Source organism: Macaca nemestrina, chromosome 4, assembly GCF_043159975.1.
Source record: "Macaca nemestrina isolate mMacNem1 chromosome 4, mMacNem.hap1, whole genome shotgun sequence".
NCBI lineage: Eukaryota > Metazoa > Chordata > Mammalia > Primates > Cercopithecidae > Macaca > Macaca nemestrina.
The window spans coordinates 152953143-152971038 of NC_092128.1; the positions used below are offsets into that span (position 1 = coordinate 152953143).

Consider the following 17896-nt stretch of genomic DNA (forward strand, 5'->3'; position numbering starts at 1 on the left):
GCTGGGACTACAGGCACTCACCACCTCACCCGGCTAGTTTTTGTATTTTTTAGTAGAGACAGGGTTTCACTGTGTTAGCCAGGATGGTCTCGATCTCCTGACCTCGTGATCCGCCTGCCTCGGCCTCCCAAAGTGCTGGGATTACAGGCTTGAGCCACCGCGCCCGGCCAGGATACTTTTTATAGAAAAACCGGGGGGGAAAAAAAAAGCCATTGCTTCCATGACTAAAACACAACTCAGGTTCTTTATCGATTAACCTCATTCCCGAATATTCTCACTGCCCAAAACAAATCTGTCTTATAAAAGCATAGAAACCTGCTTATCCCAAGAAATTCTCTTTGATGAAGATTCCATTAGCCCTGCTCTGTATTCTCTCTGCTTAGCCAATCTGCTCAAAAGTTCATTGTTCTTTTGACAGGAATCATACAATTTAACTACATAATTTCCTCCTCCTAAGACAGAAAATTCAGGGCCTGGTTAATCAATAAAAATTTTCCTCTTCTCTCCTGTCTGATTTAAACCAAGTCAACTATATTGGCCACAATAAAAAATGTAAATTGTTGGAATCATTTGTGCTTAAATTATCTTATGGAAAAGGTGACAGTTCTCACCAACCAATCTATTTTCTCTTTACAACCCGGATTTACAATAGTTTCCTGCAGCTCCTTATTGGTTAGGATTATTCCCTAGACTTTAAGAGTGAAAAGGAAATATTTTTAAAAGGACACAGATACATTTTTAAATTAACATATCTATAATGTTAATGAGTGTTCATTACACATTTGGCAGATATATAAATTAGCCACCCCATTAATATCTCTGATAATATACAGGGTAAAATGAGGTAACAATATTAGGTACTTAGCAAAGGCATTGCAACATTCACTAAATGGTATCTATTTTTATGATTACTTCTGAATATCAGATCAGTTGTTTCTGGTATTTTTTCCCAGGAATTAATAGTCTATCATGTTTGTATCATTTCCTCTCCCTCATCCTAAGTACCCCCACTTTTCCCCCACCTTTTATCCCCAGCCCAACTCCTGTGTTGCCAGAGTAGGGTTTTCATTCATTTCATTAGATATGCATATAAACTCAGAGCTACAGAAAGAAATAATTTGATGTTTTCTGGGTGTGTGTGATGGGGTCTTGCTATGTTGCCCAAGCTGGTCTCAAACTTCTAAGCTCAAGCAATCCTCCTCCCTCAGCCTCCCAAGTTACTAGGGTTATAGGCATGAGCCACCACACCCAGAAATAATTTGATTTTTCAAAAGGACTTCCAGTATTAAGAAATATTAGTTATATTCTATAGTACTTTTCATGTCAATGAATCCACTTAGCTTCCAACCCATTAACTTTTATTTAGATTTGACTCAAGTTACAACGTACACATAAGCCATATGTTCTTTCCTATGGGTTTTTCACTCTTGAATTCACCACTGCCTTAAGTATTTTCTAATTTTTTTTTCTGAAAGAATTCGAAGTGAGAATAATAGCAGTTTTTAAATATTGATCCTTTGACCACCTATGCAAAAGTAGTTTGGTTGGGTATAGAATGATTGCATTTGATTCATTCCACTTGAAGGTAGCAAGTTTTATTCTAATTAGATACAGAATTTTCTCTGTATTATGACATTCAGAAATCTTATTATAGATAGATACATCTCATTTTTGCTGTTGTTGTTAAGGCCTCATATCTTCTAATTTCTTATTTTATTTTGGGCAACATCCGGTCTGCTATTTAATTCCCCCACTCATCAACTATGCTTTACATTTCAAGAATCTCACAACTCCTGGACTGAAGCTATATGCCCACCTCAGCCTCCCAAAGTGCTGGTATTACAGATGGGAGTCACCGTACCTGGCCCACTTTCCAAGAGTCTCAAGCACCCAGAAACCAGGAAGGAAGGCAGCAGCCCTGGCAGCAGCTCTGTTATTTGAGGTTTAGAGCAGGTTCTCACAAACCTACAGTACTCTAAATGTCATCTTTAAATCAGAGGAGTTATGACTTTTGACATAACATCCATTGTCAAGCCCAAAAAACATGATCCCATCCAAGAGCTAACAGAAAGCTACCTCACTCCCTAGAGATACTCTCTAGCTGTAGACACTCATGCAGTGTAGAAAACTGTCCATTCTCCACTAATTTCACTTCAAAATACAATTAGTTTACAGACAGCAGCTCAATACTGAAAACTGAACCTTACATATCAAAACTAATGTCAATCTAAAACTTAGAAAATATTCACGAGATATTTAAGTCAAAAGGTTTTCTATCAGCAAGTAGCAAAAATTATAAAAATGCAGGTTTAAAAGGCTTTGATAATTATGAACATCACAATTATTTAGTGACAAATAATAAATTTAACACTGATAACTAGAAGTGAGAGTCCAGCCGGGCGCGGTGGCTCAAGCCTGTAATCCCAGCACTTTGGGAGGCCAAGACGGGCGGATCACGAGGTCAGGAGATCGAGACCATCCTTGCTAACACAGTGAAACCCCGTCTCTACTAAAAAATACAAAAAAACTAGCCGGGCAAGGTGGCGGGTGCCTGTAGTCCCAGCTACTCGGGAGGCTGAGGCAGGAGAATGGCGTGAACCCGGGAGGCGGAGCTTGCAGTGAGCTGAGATCCGGCCACTGCACTCCAGCCTGGGCGACAGAGCGAGACTCTGTCTCAAAAAAAAAGAGAGTGCAGGCCAGGCTCGGTTGCTCACACCTGTAATCCCACCACTTTGGGAGACAGAGGAGGGTGGGCGGGTCACTGGAGATCAGGAGTTCGAGACCAGCCTGGCCAACATGGTGAAACCCTGTCTCTACTAAAATTACAAAAATTAGCTGGGTGTGGTGGCACACATTTGTAGTCCCAGCTGCTTGGGAGACTCAGGCAGGAGAATCATTTGAACCCAGGAGGCAAAGGTTGCAGCGAGACAAGATCATGCCCCTGCACTCCAGCCTGGGCCACCAAAAAAAAAAAAAAAAAAAAAAAAGGAGAGTGCTGATTTGCTGTTAAAAAAAAAAAAAAAAATTGATAAAAGCTTTAATTTACTCTTTCTCAAGAAAGCCACTAAACAGTACAACAATCAAACAAATCCAAGTACTAAGCTTTAAAAAGAACTGTTTTTACATGGACACAGGGGAGGGGAACAACACACACCAGGGGCTATCGCGGAGGCGTGGAGGGAGGGAGAGTATCAGGATAAACAGCTAATGCATGTGGGGTTTAATACTTGGTAACAGGTTAATCTGTACATGTTTTTTTTTTTTCTTTTTTTTTTCTTTTTTTGAATAGCAAATAGTTTATTAGTACATGGTTTCAACGGGAGTAATAAATTCACATGAAAAGGAGACAATAATCAAGTCAAAAGAATAAATGATTACTAATCATCAGAAAATCTGTGGCCATTAGGGCTGGCACGTAAAAATCCAAAATCACTCAGAGGCCAAATCTTAAAGAAGATTCGTCCTCTTATTAGTCCATATGGAATAGGTCCATAGTATCTGGAATCTGTAGAATTCTGTAGATTATCACCTTCTAACCAAACATGACCCATTGGCACCTCGGGCCCCAAAGAACCCTGAAGACCTTCAAACGGGACACAGGTGGGCCTTTCTCACCTCTGTACATGTTTATCTATGTAACAACCCTGCACATCCTGCGCATGTATCCTGAAACTTAAAATAAAATGAAATTTTTAAAAATGTTCTTGAGACATCACAAATTCTTCCATAAAGATTCTCTTTATGTTAAAAGGAATATAATGAGATAACATTTACTTTCTCTAAAATAACAACTTGCTATAATCCTACTTACTGTTGAACCGCATACCAAGCTCTGTAAAAGACAAAGTAAATCCCAAAATTAAGTAAAAATCTTTCTTTATCCCCTCCCCCAAAAGATTAACAAGACTACTTAGAGGTACGATAAAGCAAACGATTAAAAAATGGGCAGGAGGAGTTCATTAGCACCTAACTAGATACCTAGATACTTAGGTATCTCTTTCAGATACAGTAAAATGATTACTGCTCTCAAAGAAAAATTTGTGAGAAAGGAAAAATCCAAGAACAGAAAGGTGTTGAAACCATCTGAGTTGTAGTTTCCCTGCTGCTAGCAATCCATCAAACTGTGCAAAATAAATCCTATTGCATCTAACCTTTTAAAATCTTTTCTGTTAAACAACACTTTCAAATTCACCAAGTCAAAAATAACTGGGAAAAATTCAATGCTAATGTGACAATACTGTTAATCCTACTATAATAGTATCACTACAACTTTTAAATCCAAAGGACACCAAATTGAATATTAAACAGCATTTTATTTTGTTTTTGCTCTAGGGTATGCTTTTCTTTGCACAGAAGTATGGAAGGCTCTCCAGTTTGCCACTGACAAGGAGATTCAAGTGCCAGAGAAAGATTCCAAAAACCCAAAGCTTGGGTGGCATGTTTCACAGTCACAGAGGTTGGGTGCATTTCTCATTATTACCTACTTCTGAAGCATTGGTACATCTCTAATGGCTTTGCATATTTTCCAATTTTACTTATTTATCTTTGCTTTTCCACATTTTGCCCTTTTGATTGTGAAACTTCTAGGTAGGGATTAATACTAGGCCATATTAAGCCTAGTTTTGTTATTTAGAGAAAGCTGTTAATTCTCTGTTAATAGCTTAGGGCATTTCTTGAACACTGGGAACTTTAGTACTTGATGAATACACAGGTAGTTCTCAACCTAAAAGCAGATTATGTTCCAAAAGTGTACATGTAATTCAGTTGTCAGAACTAGAAACATATTTTCCTATATGATCGATGCTGTGAAAGATGACTAGGATACCTGACCAGCATTCAAAAGGCAACTGAGTCCATGACAAAGCTCCTGCTACAGAAGAATCCTACAGAACAGACCGTGGTGTCCAGAGCACTCGATACTTTCCCAACAGCAATCCCCTGTCGACCTGCCGGGTGGGAGAAAGCACCTCTGTGCTGACGTATCCCCAGACGCTCACTGCAGGTGAAGGAGCAGGCAGGTGCTCTAGTGTCACAGAGGAGAACATGAGCACAAGGGCAGATGCACAAGAGGGAGCAACAGTGGATCCCAATTACTGACTTTATCATCAAGTGGCCACAGAGATGCAGCATAACCTAAAAGGGAAGAACATGGATTCTGAAGCCAGAATGCCTAGGTTCAAATGCCAGTTCTGCCACTTCAGGCAAAGTCCTTAAGCTCTGTGAGCTTCAGGTTCCTGCTCTGTAAAAGGAATAAGGACTGCTTCCTCACAGGATTTGCTGCAAGGATTAAATAATACAGTTTGACCCTTGAACAACACAGGCTTCAACTGAGCAGGTCAAATGCATTTCAACCAAATGCAGATCAAAAATACCATATTCATCGGACACAAAAACCATGTAAATGTCATCTTTAAATCAGGAAAAAGGAGTTATGACTTTTGATACAACATTCTTTGTCAAGTCCACAAGAACATGGTCCCTACAAGAGCCAACAGAAAGCTACCTCATTGTCTAGAGATACCCTCTTTTTACATACATGGGTTCTTCAAGGCTGACTGTAAGACTGAGTATGTGCAGATTTGAGTATAGGCGAGGGGTGGGGGTGGTCCCGGTGTACACTGAGGGACAACTGTACATATAAAGTGCTGAGAACAGTTAACTTGCCCCAAGTTCTTGAGTGTATTTGTAATTATTGTTAATTTTCAGAAGTAGAACATCCTGGACTATGTACAGTATCGCCTATGTATCTGCCTATAGCACCTCCCAAAATACACCCTGGAAAATCTTAACAATAAATGTCTTCACAAGGCCACTTCCATTATAGGAAGATTTCCAAGTTATGTCATGCTCATGTGAAGAGTTAGTCATTTAAGGCTATGTTTCGAGTCCTGTAGAGCAGAGAGATGAAATAATACATATTTTTTTGATGCCACTGGTCTTTTTTTAAGCAAATGACTGCACTTTTGGCTGAGTGATATGCAGTGATCAGAAATTTCTAGGCTCCTCTTTGCTTTTTCTGGAGCATAGTGCTCTGTACCACCTGCCTGTGATTATCTGTAGTGAAGTGAATATTCCATTCTGTTCACTACCCATTGAGAAAACGGTCATAGTATAATGCCTTGGGACTTGTTTGTTTTTGAGACAGAGTCTCGCTCTGTCACCTAGGCCGGAGTCCAATGGCACAATCTCGACTCACTGCAACCTCCGCCTCCTGGGCTCAAGCGATTCTCCTGCCTCAGCCTCCCAAGTAGCTGGGATTACAGGCACGTGCCACCCGGCTCAGCTATTTTTTTTTTTTAAGTAGAGATCGGATTTCACTTTGTTGCCCAGGCTGCTCTTGAACTCCTGACCTCAGGTGATCGGGACTTATTTTTTATCCCTTTGTTGTAATCTGGCAGATTCTGACAGTGTCTATTGAGTTAGTAAAACTCAAGAAAAGTTGCTGTCAGTACAGAAATCACTTGCAAGGGTTCCAATGTTGCATAAGTGAGTAATTAAGTCTTGCTTTGTATAAGATGCTTTGCAAACTCACTTCTGTCCCCACCACCTTACTAAAACTATTTTTTGTAAAACATCCAATGACTTCCACTTGCCAACCCGACAGAAGCCCTTCAGACTCTGATGTACCATATCTCAGCAGTCTGTGTCGCTGCTGGACGCTGCTATTTTATTCACTCAACAAATCTCCCTCAGACACCAAATATGTGTGCCCAGCTCTGCACTAAACACTTTATGTAACAATGCAAAGAAAACTGTTAGAAAATCTAGAAAGGGAACAAATATATCATAGTATAAATATTTGATTACCAGTGTGATAAATCTTACAAAAGGGAAACACAAGGGGTAGTGAGCACAGATACTCAGGGTATTTTTGCCTTAGTATACTGAAGCAATCAACCTAGCCTAGGGGGTTAGAGAAGGTACTATTTAAGTGTATGCTTGAAGAGTCAGAACTTGACCGTAAAAGCAGCAAGTAGGAGAGAAAAAAAAGAGACAGAGAAAGTTAGCAGAGAAAACAGCACAGACAATGGACACACAGCTGAAAAAAAGTTTGGCAAACTTGAGAAGCTAAGATGGTCAGACCACATGGACCAGAAAGAACATGAAGAGTTGGGGAACTGGCTGGAGAGGTGGGCAGGGGCAGCCCGTGTCCCAGCTCTATTTGTTCCATAGCTTTAAACGTAAAATTATTTACACTTTAGATTATTGCCAAAACTAGAACCTCAGCCTGCAGCTGTAGGGTTTGCTAGTTTTTTTGTTTTTTGTTTGTTTTCATACAGAGTTTAGCTCTTGTTGCCCAGGCTGGAGTGAGATGGCACAGTCTCGGCTCCCTGCAACCTCTGCCTCCTGGGTTCAAGGGATTCTCCTGCCTCAGCCTTCCTAGTAGCTGGGATTACAGTCGCCCGTCACCACACCCAGCTGATTTTTGTATTTTTTAGTAAAGACGGGGTTTTTTACCATGTTGGCCAGGCTGGTCTTGAACTCCTGACCTCAGGTGATCTACCCGCCTTGGCCTCCCAAAGTGCTGGGATTACAGGCGTGACCCACCATGCCCAGCTGCAAAGCTCACTTCTATCACTTTCTGGGTTCTAACCAACTGGGCATAACCACTCATAACATCCACAAATAACATCTGACAGACAGATGGGGATCAGAACATGGGCTTTATTTGAGGCATGGTCGCACACAACCCCAGAGGCTTCTGGTAAATGTGCTGGAGAATACAGCTTAAGCCTGAGGTCAATGGGGCTTCCGACGTTCTTCTTCCCGACCTGAAGGTGGCCAGGTTCACAGAGCAAACCTGAACTGATTTACCCACCCAGGCGAAGGGTGGACTAGAAACAGTATAGACCAGATTAGGCCTGCCAGGGGAATACCTCCCTCTTCTCCTGATTGCCCGAAGACAGCAGGCAAGAAGTAGAGGAGAGTTGGCACCTTTCTGTAGCCACCCCCTCCAAAAAAAAAAAAAAAAAGAACAAAAGCCATGTGGAAATACAGTGACTTCACTCATGTTAATGTCAAGCTCTGAGCTTTCCAATTTGCCATTCTTTCTCCCGTGGGAAGAAGTTAATAAAGAGAAAGGAGGGAGGGCCCTAGAACAGGAGCACAGTTCTCTGCTATCTAAACACAAAGAAGTGAGACCAACTCCTCCCTGAAAGGCAAAAATTTTAGTACCATGACTTCCTAATCTGATCATAGACATCTTTCTCTCTACAACTACCTAACTAAGCTGTGTAATTTGACACTTGATACAACAAAGCCATAAAGATTTATATGATCCATAATCATTACCTTGACAATGAAGATAAAATCTACTGAGAAATCATAAAATACTTCATACTTTAAAGGAGACAGCAATGACTTTTGCAGCAAAGACCTCTTTTATCCTGCTTATTTGCACCACCATCTGCTTTATTAGCATGTCGTGTCATATGGAACTGCTCTGGTAATTGCAAGCCTCATATTATGACAACACTAACAGAATGTGAAGGTAGGGAGCAGAGACAATGAGCAGGATGGGGGAGAGTGGCTTATTCAGTAGTCCTGCCCTATCTTGTTCCCAAAATCATTTAATTCATTCAGTTAGTCATTCAAAAATATGTGTTCACACTTATGTGCCAGGCAATGGAAATCGGTGAAGAAAACATAGTCCCTACTCCGAAGAAATGTAGTCACGTAACAGAAATGATTTGTAAATATATAGTAAGGAAAACTGGCATGGGGTTTGCAGCTCAGGAGTAGGGATGCAAAGCAATTACTACCACGGACTTGTGGGTATCCTCCCAATCCTTTTTGTACTTGTGGGCGTATGTATGGGCATTTCCATCTATAAGCAATACATGGTATTACTTTGTGATTTTCTTAACTTACATAAATGGTATCAACTCACTTATTCACTCATCATTGCTTTTTAATCATTTTCACCAGTGTTTTTTAACCCACCTCTCATTTAATCTACCTCTCATTGTTTTTTTTAATCTACCTCTGCTGAGATTACATATAGATATAACTTCTCTACACACATACACCTGCAATACAGTCTTCTACCATGTAAGTATTACACATTTTATCTACTTTCCTGATATGTTTATGTGTCCGGGTCTGCCCGGTTTTAACCAATGCATGAATGAACCTCATTTTAAATATATTTTTGTGACACACGCAGGTTTTCCTGTAGCCCATCAAATCCTTCAGTACTTCAGTTTCCTTTCACAGTTATGACGATAAATAAATTATATAAAGAATACAAAGTACTTTATAAATAGTAAAGTTGGATACAACCTCAAAAGATAAAAATCGAGTTAGCATAACCTAGCAATTCCACTCCTATGTATACAACCAAAAGAAAGAAAATGTGTCGACACAAAAACTTCTACACGAATGTTCACAGCAGTGTTATGCATAATAGCCGAAAAGTCAAAGCAACCTGTGTGTTCGTCAACTGATGAACAATAAAATGTGGCATATCCGTGCCATCAAGAATGGAGATCTGACACATGCTACAACGTGGATGAATCTTAAAAATGTTATTTTAAGTGAAAGAAGCCAATCACACACACACACACACACAAAAAACACATTATATGACTCCATCTGTAAAAATGTCTAGAATACAGAAGGTAGATTAGTGGGTACCAGGAGCTGGGGGAATGGAGGAAAAGGAGTAACTGCTAGTGAGCACGGGGTTGCTTTCTGGGGTGATAAAAATGTTCTGGAGTTAGTGGTGATGGTTGCACAACCTTATGATTATGTGAAAAATCACAATCGTGCAATTTTAAATAAATTTTATAGGAAGCAGATTATATCTCAAAGTTTCACAAAAACATAAGGTATTACTTTCAGTTTCACAAATTTGCAACTTCGTTTTTTGTGATCAAGGAAGATCTACAGATAAACATGTAAAAGAAAAAAAAAAAAAAAGTAAAGCATACCAAAGAAACAAACATTCTCCAGATTTTGGGACACTTCTCACCTTCGCTGGATGCTCTGCTCCCCACTTTAGGCTCCAGGCACCATGACAGAAGTCAGGGTTCTGAGATGCCTCATTTCTAAAACCCAGCACTCTCCTCCTCCATGGGGTGGGCCAAACAGTCCATTCTGTCGCATTCTTCAGGCCACTCGTCTCAGAAAGTGCCCTAGGACCCTTCAAATTTCTCCTCCTCCTCCACACCCCAACATTCTCTCTTCCTATCTCTATGCCCAGCTTGCTCAAGCCAAAATTCTAGGAGTCCTTGATTCCTCTTTCTGCCTATCACCCATAAGGCATACAAATCCTGACAGTTCCACCTCTGCAAAAATATGTCTTCCAAGGCATAGCTATCTCTGCTGCTGCCACTATAGCCCAGCCCAACACATACTCTCACCACTGAATCCCTTGCCCCCTTCCAATCCGTTCTCCACTCAGCAGCCCAAGTTATCTTTTTATTTTTTAGAGACAGGGTCTCATCTATCACCCAGGCTTAAGTGCAGTGCTGCAATCACTTCTCACTGCAGCTTCGAACTCCTGTGCTCAAGCAATCCTCCCAAATTGGCCTCCCAACTAGCTAGACCACAAACATGTGCCACCACATCTGGCCAATTTTTTTAATTTTTTGTAGAGATGGTGGATCTTACTACATCGCCAAGGCTGTCTCAAACTCCTGGCCTCAAGTGATCCTCCTACCATGGCCTCCCAAAGTGCAGGTGTGAGCCACCATGCCTGGCCTCTGAGTGAGTGAGTGAGTGAGTGAGTGAGTTTTTTTGAGATGGAGTCTCACTCTGTTGCCCTGGAGTGCAGTGGCGTGATCTCAGCTCAAGGCAACATCTGCCTGCTGGGTTCAAGTGATCCTCCTGTCTCAGCCTTCCAAATAGCTGGGATTACAGGTGCCCACCACCATGCCCGACTAATTGTCATGTCTTTAGTAGAGATGGGGTTTCACTATGTTGGCCAGGCTGGTCTCGAACTCTTGACCTCAAGTGATCCACTTGCCTTGGCCTCCCAAAGTGCTGGGATTACAGATGTGAGCCACTGCACCTGGCTCCAAGTTATCTTTTTAACAAGTAAATCCCAACATCATGTCCATATTTGAAATCTAGCAATCTTTACCACAGTGAAGATCTACCTGGTCTGACCCCTTCCCCTCTTTAGCTTTTCAGGCTATGCCCTGGTCCCCTCTGCTCATGATAGTCCCTTTCCTATTCTACTCTACTTTTTGTTTCTAGAACCACTAGGCCTACTCTTGGCTCAAGATCTTTGCAGCTGTTGTTCCTGCTACTGCCACCCAAGATTTCCACATTTCTGGCTCCTTTACATCATCCAGGTTTAGCTGAAATATCACTTCCTCAGGGAGGCCTTCCATAACAAGTCTACTCCTTCTAATTAGCCTGCCCCCCTGCCAAGTTACAATTATATTGTCATGTGTATTATCTTCATAGTATTTATCACTCCTTGGAATAATCTTGTTTATTTATCAGAATATAAACTCCAAGAGAGCATAACACCTTGCTCCTTGCCAATTCCCTGGAACCAAATAGTAGGTTTGTAATAAATATGTATCATGTGGCTTAATCTCAGCTGGGCATTAGGTTGAAAGCACAGTGATTAAAAATAATATGCATTAGGAAGGTCACATTCCTTAAATCTTCCAGGCATGGGTTACTTATTAACCCACATAAATTCCTAATTGGTAGTTATAGCAGGCAGCATAGAAGAGACTGGCTTGGAAGTAAGTCTTTCACATACTTGCAACCTCTGGAGAAGGCCACCTGGATACATCTTTCAAAATCATAACCGCCCCTGCCTTTTAATCCAGCCATTCTAGGAATTTATCCTACAGCTTTATTCGCACATGTGTGAAATGACACGTGGAAAAGATTGCTCACTTTGCAGCACCCTGCATAATAGCAAAAGGTTATAATGTCCATGAACAAGAGACTGGTTAAGTAAATTATGGTATAAACACATGAAGGAACATTTTGCAGTGCCCTTTAACAAAAAAAGCAGTAGCTGCCTGTGTCCTAATTACACAGTCACAAACTGCTTAAGGGGAAGCTCCAAGAAACATGTTGAGTGAGAAAAAGGCAAGGTGCAGAAGAAAACATACAGTTTGATACCGTTTTGGAAAAATAAAGGAGGGAGGAGAAATAATATACATGTTTGTATTTATATGTAATTATGCACAGAGACTCTGGGGAACTGCCTGAGCGGCTGAGGAAATGGGGCAGGAAAGGGGCTTTTCACTGTAGATGCTTTCCAACTCTTCAAATTTTGAGCCATATAAATGTATTAATTGCCCACATCTTACACCTCTAAATCGAGCTCTACTTCTGTTTACTTTCAAATGTTTCAGATAAATTGGAAATCAGCTTATTTAAACATGCCTTCTTTCTCTCCCCATCTTTGGTGGGAATGTCCTCTTTCTCTTGCTTCTAATGAAATTTTACATTTCCTTACATTGTGCAAATCAAACCTCCTTTGCTTTGTGTGCTTCTCCTCTACACGCTAATTCTCTTTGGAAATAATTTCTTCTTCCTAGGAATACCCGTAAGAACCTGTGATATACCCTTCCTCGGATTTCTAGGCAATGGGTTCATATCTAGTGAACAAAGTCCCAACCCCCATCAAGCCCTCACTGACATTAAACAAATTTAACTCCAGAGTTTATAGTCTACTGCTCTTAAGTGGTGGTGAAAACAGCTTTTCAATTGTGGAGAGACTAGACACAAAGGATAAAGGAAAAAATGAGAATTAGTATGAATAAGAGAAATTGCTGCCTTAATAGGGAGCTTTTCAGGTTAAAATTAGCATATTTCTCATCATTTCATGTCAGTGTACCTACTGCATTTCAGATTTGCTGGGAAGTATCACAGATCCATAAGATAGCTGAGTTTGTAACTGATCTCTAATTAAGCTGACAAATGTCAGACACTGCTGCTACCAGAATACTCTGTTGGTAAAACATGAACTGGAAAAGGGAGGGAAAGTCAAAGGAATAAATCTACACCCCAAATTTCAGTTCCTGACTCATCTATGTTATTGAATCATATGTTCCTGATTCTTATAACTGTATGTGTAGTCAATTATTTTTGCTCCAAAAGGAAATTTAATCACCAAAATGTGACTCTGACTGCCTTTTCTTAGTTCTCACTCTCAATGACCTCCATGCAGCACTTGATGGCATCAACCCTTAGGTGCTTTTTGAAACGCTTTTGTCCGCAAATGCACAAAGTACATGATTCTTCCTCTTATCTTCCTGGCTTTCTTGGATTTGCTTTGCCCTACACTGATCTTCCCTTCTCCCTCTTGGTCTTCCACAGGAGCTCAAATGCCAAGCCTCACTCCTACCTTTCTGTAAGTTTTTCTCTCTTATTATGACTTTCATTACAAAGCTCTTCTTACACGATTTAAAAGGGTATTGTTCATTTAATATGCAAAACAACTCCTTGCGTGTTAGGTATTTTGTCCTGTCTTTCCTCTACACCATGAAGCCTCTGTTGAGGTGTTTATTTCCACAAAGACAGGTGAGAGACAAGCAGAGTTAAGAATATGGTTTAGGCCAGCAACGGTGGCTCAAACCTGTAATCCCAGCACTTTGGGAGGCCGAGGCAGGCAGATTACCTGAGGTCAGGAGTTCGAGACCAGCCTAGCCAACATGGTGAAACCCTGTCTCTACTGAAAACACAAACATTAGCTGGGCGTGGTAGTGTTTGCCTGTAAGCCAGCTACTAGGGAGGCTGAAGCAGGAGAACTACTTGAACCTGGGAAGTGGAGGTTGCAGTGAGCCAAGAATGTGCCACTGCACTCCAGCCTAGACGACAGAGCAAGACTCCATCTCCAAAAAAAAAAGAAGATACGGTTTGACCTGCCACTTATGAGTTATGCAACCTTTAGCAGAGTAGTTACGTGCTCAAGCCTCGGTTTCCCCCATATAAGATGTGTACACAAACTGAGGATCCTTTATCCAAAACGCCCCAAACCAGAAGGGATTGATTTCTGATTTTTCCAGATTTTTGAATATTTGCATATACATAATGAGATATCTTGGAGCTGGGACCCAAGTCTAATATGAAATTCAATTCATAAGATGTTTCATAAACACCTTATACACAGAGCCTGAAGGTCACAATTATTACACAAAAATAATTGACTACACATACAGTTATAAGAATCAGGAACATATGATTCAATGAAATGATGTGCATGAAACAAAGTTTTGACTGTGACCCATCACATGAGGTCAGGTGTAGAATTCTCCACTTTGAGGTGTCATGTCAGTGCTCAAAAAGTTTTAGATGAGGGATGTTCAACCTGTAAAAATACCTCTTTCCAAAGGATATTGAATTAAAATGTGATTATAACATTTAAATAGTACTTACTATGTGCCAGACATTGTTATGGACTTTACATATACCAATTCATTTAATCCTCACAAGAATCCTACTATTAAATCCCTTTTACAGGTGAGGACACAGAAGCACAGACAGCATGTCTGTGAAGCACTTATCACTGTAGCTAGCATGCACTCAACAAACAGTGGCTCCTGTTATGATTACCTCTGTGCTGTGACTCTCAAATATACACCCCATCAAAAATATATGTTCATTTGCTTAAACTCTGCTAGGAGAGTTCCACAAGATGTCTTACCAACATAAACACAAGAATGTCAAAAATCAAACTCCACACCTCAATCCCCTCCACCCCACCCCACCTAAACACAAAGGGTGGTTCTCCTCTCAACTTCTTTCTCTGAGTCAACAGTCACCTAGCTTCAACTCAGTGCCATCCCCAACGCTCTTCTCTTCTGCTGCTGTCTCCACCCCACCTCCAGTCTTGGGATTTCTTCCTACGTGGACTTCCCTCTCCTTCATTGCCATTTCCTCTACCCCTGTCCTGCAAAAGGACTGGATTCTGTAGCCAAACTATACTAAAAGTACATTTGTGGAAAAACTGTGTAATTTGTATAAAGTTTGATGAAAATAGAAGCAGTAACACTTCAAAGTCCGTGGGTGAAAGTCAGCCAAGGGTGAAGAGGCAGAACAAGACGACCTGACTGTACAGGCAGAAAGACACAAACACAGAAGTAAGTATGTGATCAGATTGTAATCCATTCTCAGATTAACCAAGAGCATTGTTCAGATGACCTCAAAGTCATCCAAAAAAAAAAAAAAAAAAAAACTTAATAGAATCTTAAAACAGACCATCATAAGGGAAAGGGGGGCGATTAAGGATATGAGGATTAATGAAATCTCAGTGAGGCAAAAGAGTGTAGAAACACCAACATGAAATTGAATAAGAAGGCTCATGTTAATCTGAAGCAGAAGTGTCGGTTTATATGATCTGGTTTTGTTTTTATCTCACACAAAAGAAAGCCAACTCATATCTCAAGGGTGAGGAGGAAAAGAAGCTAACCACGGTATGCCATTCTTATGTTTCATTTTAGCAGCCTGACAGGCCAGCACTATGTGTCTCCAACTGTCAATAGGGCTGAGAGAACCACTTAAGCTAATTAACTGGTTAGGTCTTTGAAATGCAGTAAGAACTGTACATCAGCATTGTTTAATTATTTCGAAACTGCAAATGCTAAATAAATACTGCAAGCCTGTGATAAAGAAATAGCACTGCTATTTTATAATGCATTATTATCAAACATTAGTGAATAAGGTTGAGCATACAGAAGCAAATAAGGTTCCAAAAGCAGGATTCCAAAATGCACATTAAAGAAAAACATACAGTGGCCGGGCGCGGTGGCTCAAGCCTGTAATCCCAGCACTTTGGGAGGCCAAGACGGGCGGATCACGAGGTCAGGAGATCGAGACCATCCTGGCTAACACCGTGAAACCCCGTCTCTACTAAAAATACAAAAAACTAGCCGGGCGAGGTGGCGGGCGCCTGTAGTCCCAGCTACTCCGGAGGCTGAGGCAGGAGAATGGCCTAAAACCCGGGAGGCGGAGCTTGCAGTGAGCTGAGATCCGGCCACTGCACTCCAGCCCGGGCTACAGAGCAAGACTCCGTCTCAAAAAAAAAAAATAAAATAAATAAATAAATAAATAAATAAATAAAAACATACAGTTCATAAACAGAGCAATTTGTAGTACTGTCCAACATATAAAAAATAAATAGTTAATTCAAGTGCAAGTCAAATCGATACGTTTATACAAACAGGTGCCCAAAAAGAATAATCAGTTCAACAGACAGAAAGCAAAAAGCAATAAGCAAAAATCCCCTTGAATAACTAAACAAATGAGATACTCAAATGTATAACTTAAAAATTTTTCAGTAATTTGTCAAATGGCATGCTGTATGAAATTTTGTTTATAACTTCCTTTAGAAATAATAACCAGTGTCTAAATTTAAAAATAATTAAAGTCAATGCTCTAATTGTAAACAGGATTGTTTAATAATAAGATCAAGAAAAAGTAACATTGTAGTCATAAAGTGAATTTATTTGAGCCAGAATTAAAGAATGAACTGGCCGAGCACCATGGCTCATGCCTGTAATCCCAGCCACTTTGGAAGGTCGCGGCAGGCAGATCACTTAAGGTCAGGAGTTCAAGATCAACCGGGCCAACATAGTGAAACCCCATCTCTACTAAAATTATGAAAAAAAAAATTAAAATTAAAATTAGCCAGGCATGGTGGCGCATACCTGTGGTTCCAGCTACTCGGGAGGCTGAGGAACAAGAACTGCTTGAACCTGGGAGGCAGATGTGGCAGTAAGCCGAGACCGCACCACTGCGCTCCAGCCTGAGTGACAGTGCGAGACTCTACCTCAAAAAAAAATAAAAGGATGAACTATGGCATTCTCCACTTTATCATACACTCACCTTTGCCTAAGTCTTTTTAGGTTCTCTCTCTGCTTCCCAGACCCCTGCCTATACCCTTCTCATCCGCCTGTGTTTGCTGAGAGCAGGGCTATACTTGCCTCTTTCTCCAGAGCCTGGTAGGACGCCTCACCCACGGTAGTCACTCAGTAAGTGGTAAAGGATTTGTTTTCAAGGCCCTCTCTGCCACAAAAGTGGGAACTCCTTGAGGAGAAGGACAAATTCTTAGTTATCCTTGTATACCCAATACCTAGAACAGTATCTGACACATAACATTCCACTGTATAACTGCAAATTGAAAGAACTTCATTTTCAATGTATAGTATCCAGCTTGGAAGTTTATAATATTTTATAATGTAGGTCACTAGCAGAAAGCTGGTTTCCTAAAAACAAGTCTAATTTCTTAAATGAGAGCTGGCTGCCCAGTATCACACCCTTAGATAAACGTCTTTCTGGATGTAAGTAACCCGCCGCTATGTTAATTTTTCCTTCATTTTACTGGTTCATTCATTTATATCTTTTAATTGCAGCGATTTAAACAGGTTGCTGAGACCAGTCAACCAAGGCACTGGTCACCAAAAGTGTCACTTGGCAGGACGCAAATGCCATGAAGACTAGCATCATGCAAGAGAGCTTGTGAAGGCTTTGTTTTCAATCAGCCCCTGAAAGAACAAAACACTCGGTAATGGCTATAAGCAAAGAGTATGTGTTTTAGAGAATTCCTGCTGGGATCTATGAAATTTTTAATGCAAAGTTCCAGAAAGTGCTGAGTAGGTTGTGAACTAAGCAGGAAAGAGGAGCTAGTGTGCAAGGACTTCTTTCACCCCACGCATCATTAGTGCAGAGCAGTAGCCCTTGTGTCTCTGTTATTTGTTTTCCTACCTAGTAAGGGAGAGAGAGAGCAATTCTGGGTGAAAGGATAATCTCTGCCCTTTCCTCTAGCATTCTTGATCCCACTGGCAACCAATTCTCTGTGCCTCATCCCCTCTGTAATTTATTCAATCTTGTCTACAAAGAGGTTAAAACTAAAAAAGGATATTTTCTACTTGTTTGAGTAAAAAAGTAGACTGCTTACATTACAAATGTACTGTTCACA

At 40.7% G+C, this 17896-nt stretch overlaps 1 protein-coding gene across 8 annotated transcripts in view; it reads right to left on the reverse strand.

Annotated features, from left to right (window-relative positions):
• The window catches only part of LOC105483388 (sidekick cell adhesion molecule 1), a 960109-nt gene that overhangs the window by 836075 nt on the left and 106138 nt on the right, over positions 1-17896 (reverse strand). The window contains exon 1 of one of the 8 annotated variants that reach the window (XM_071095419.1): positions 8293-15962. The exons of the other annotated variants lie outside the window; for them this stretch is intronic. The gene's annotated coding sequence lies outside the window, so the exon portion shown is untranslated. Of the gene's footprint in view, positions 1-8292; positions 15963-17896 lie in introns of those variants that run through there. 8 annotated transcript variants of the gene reach the window in all.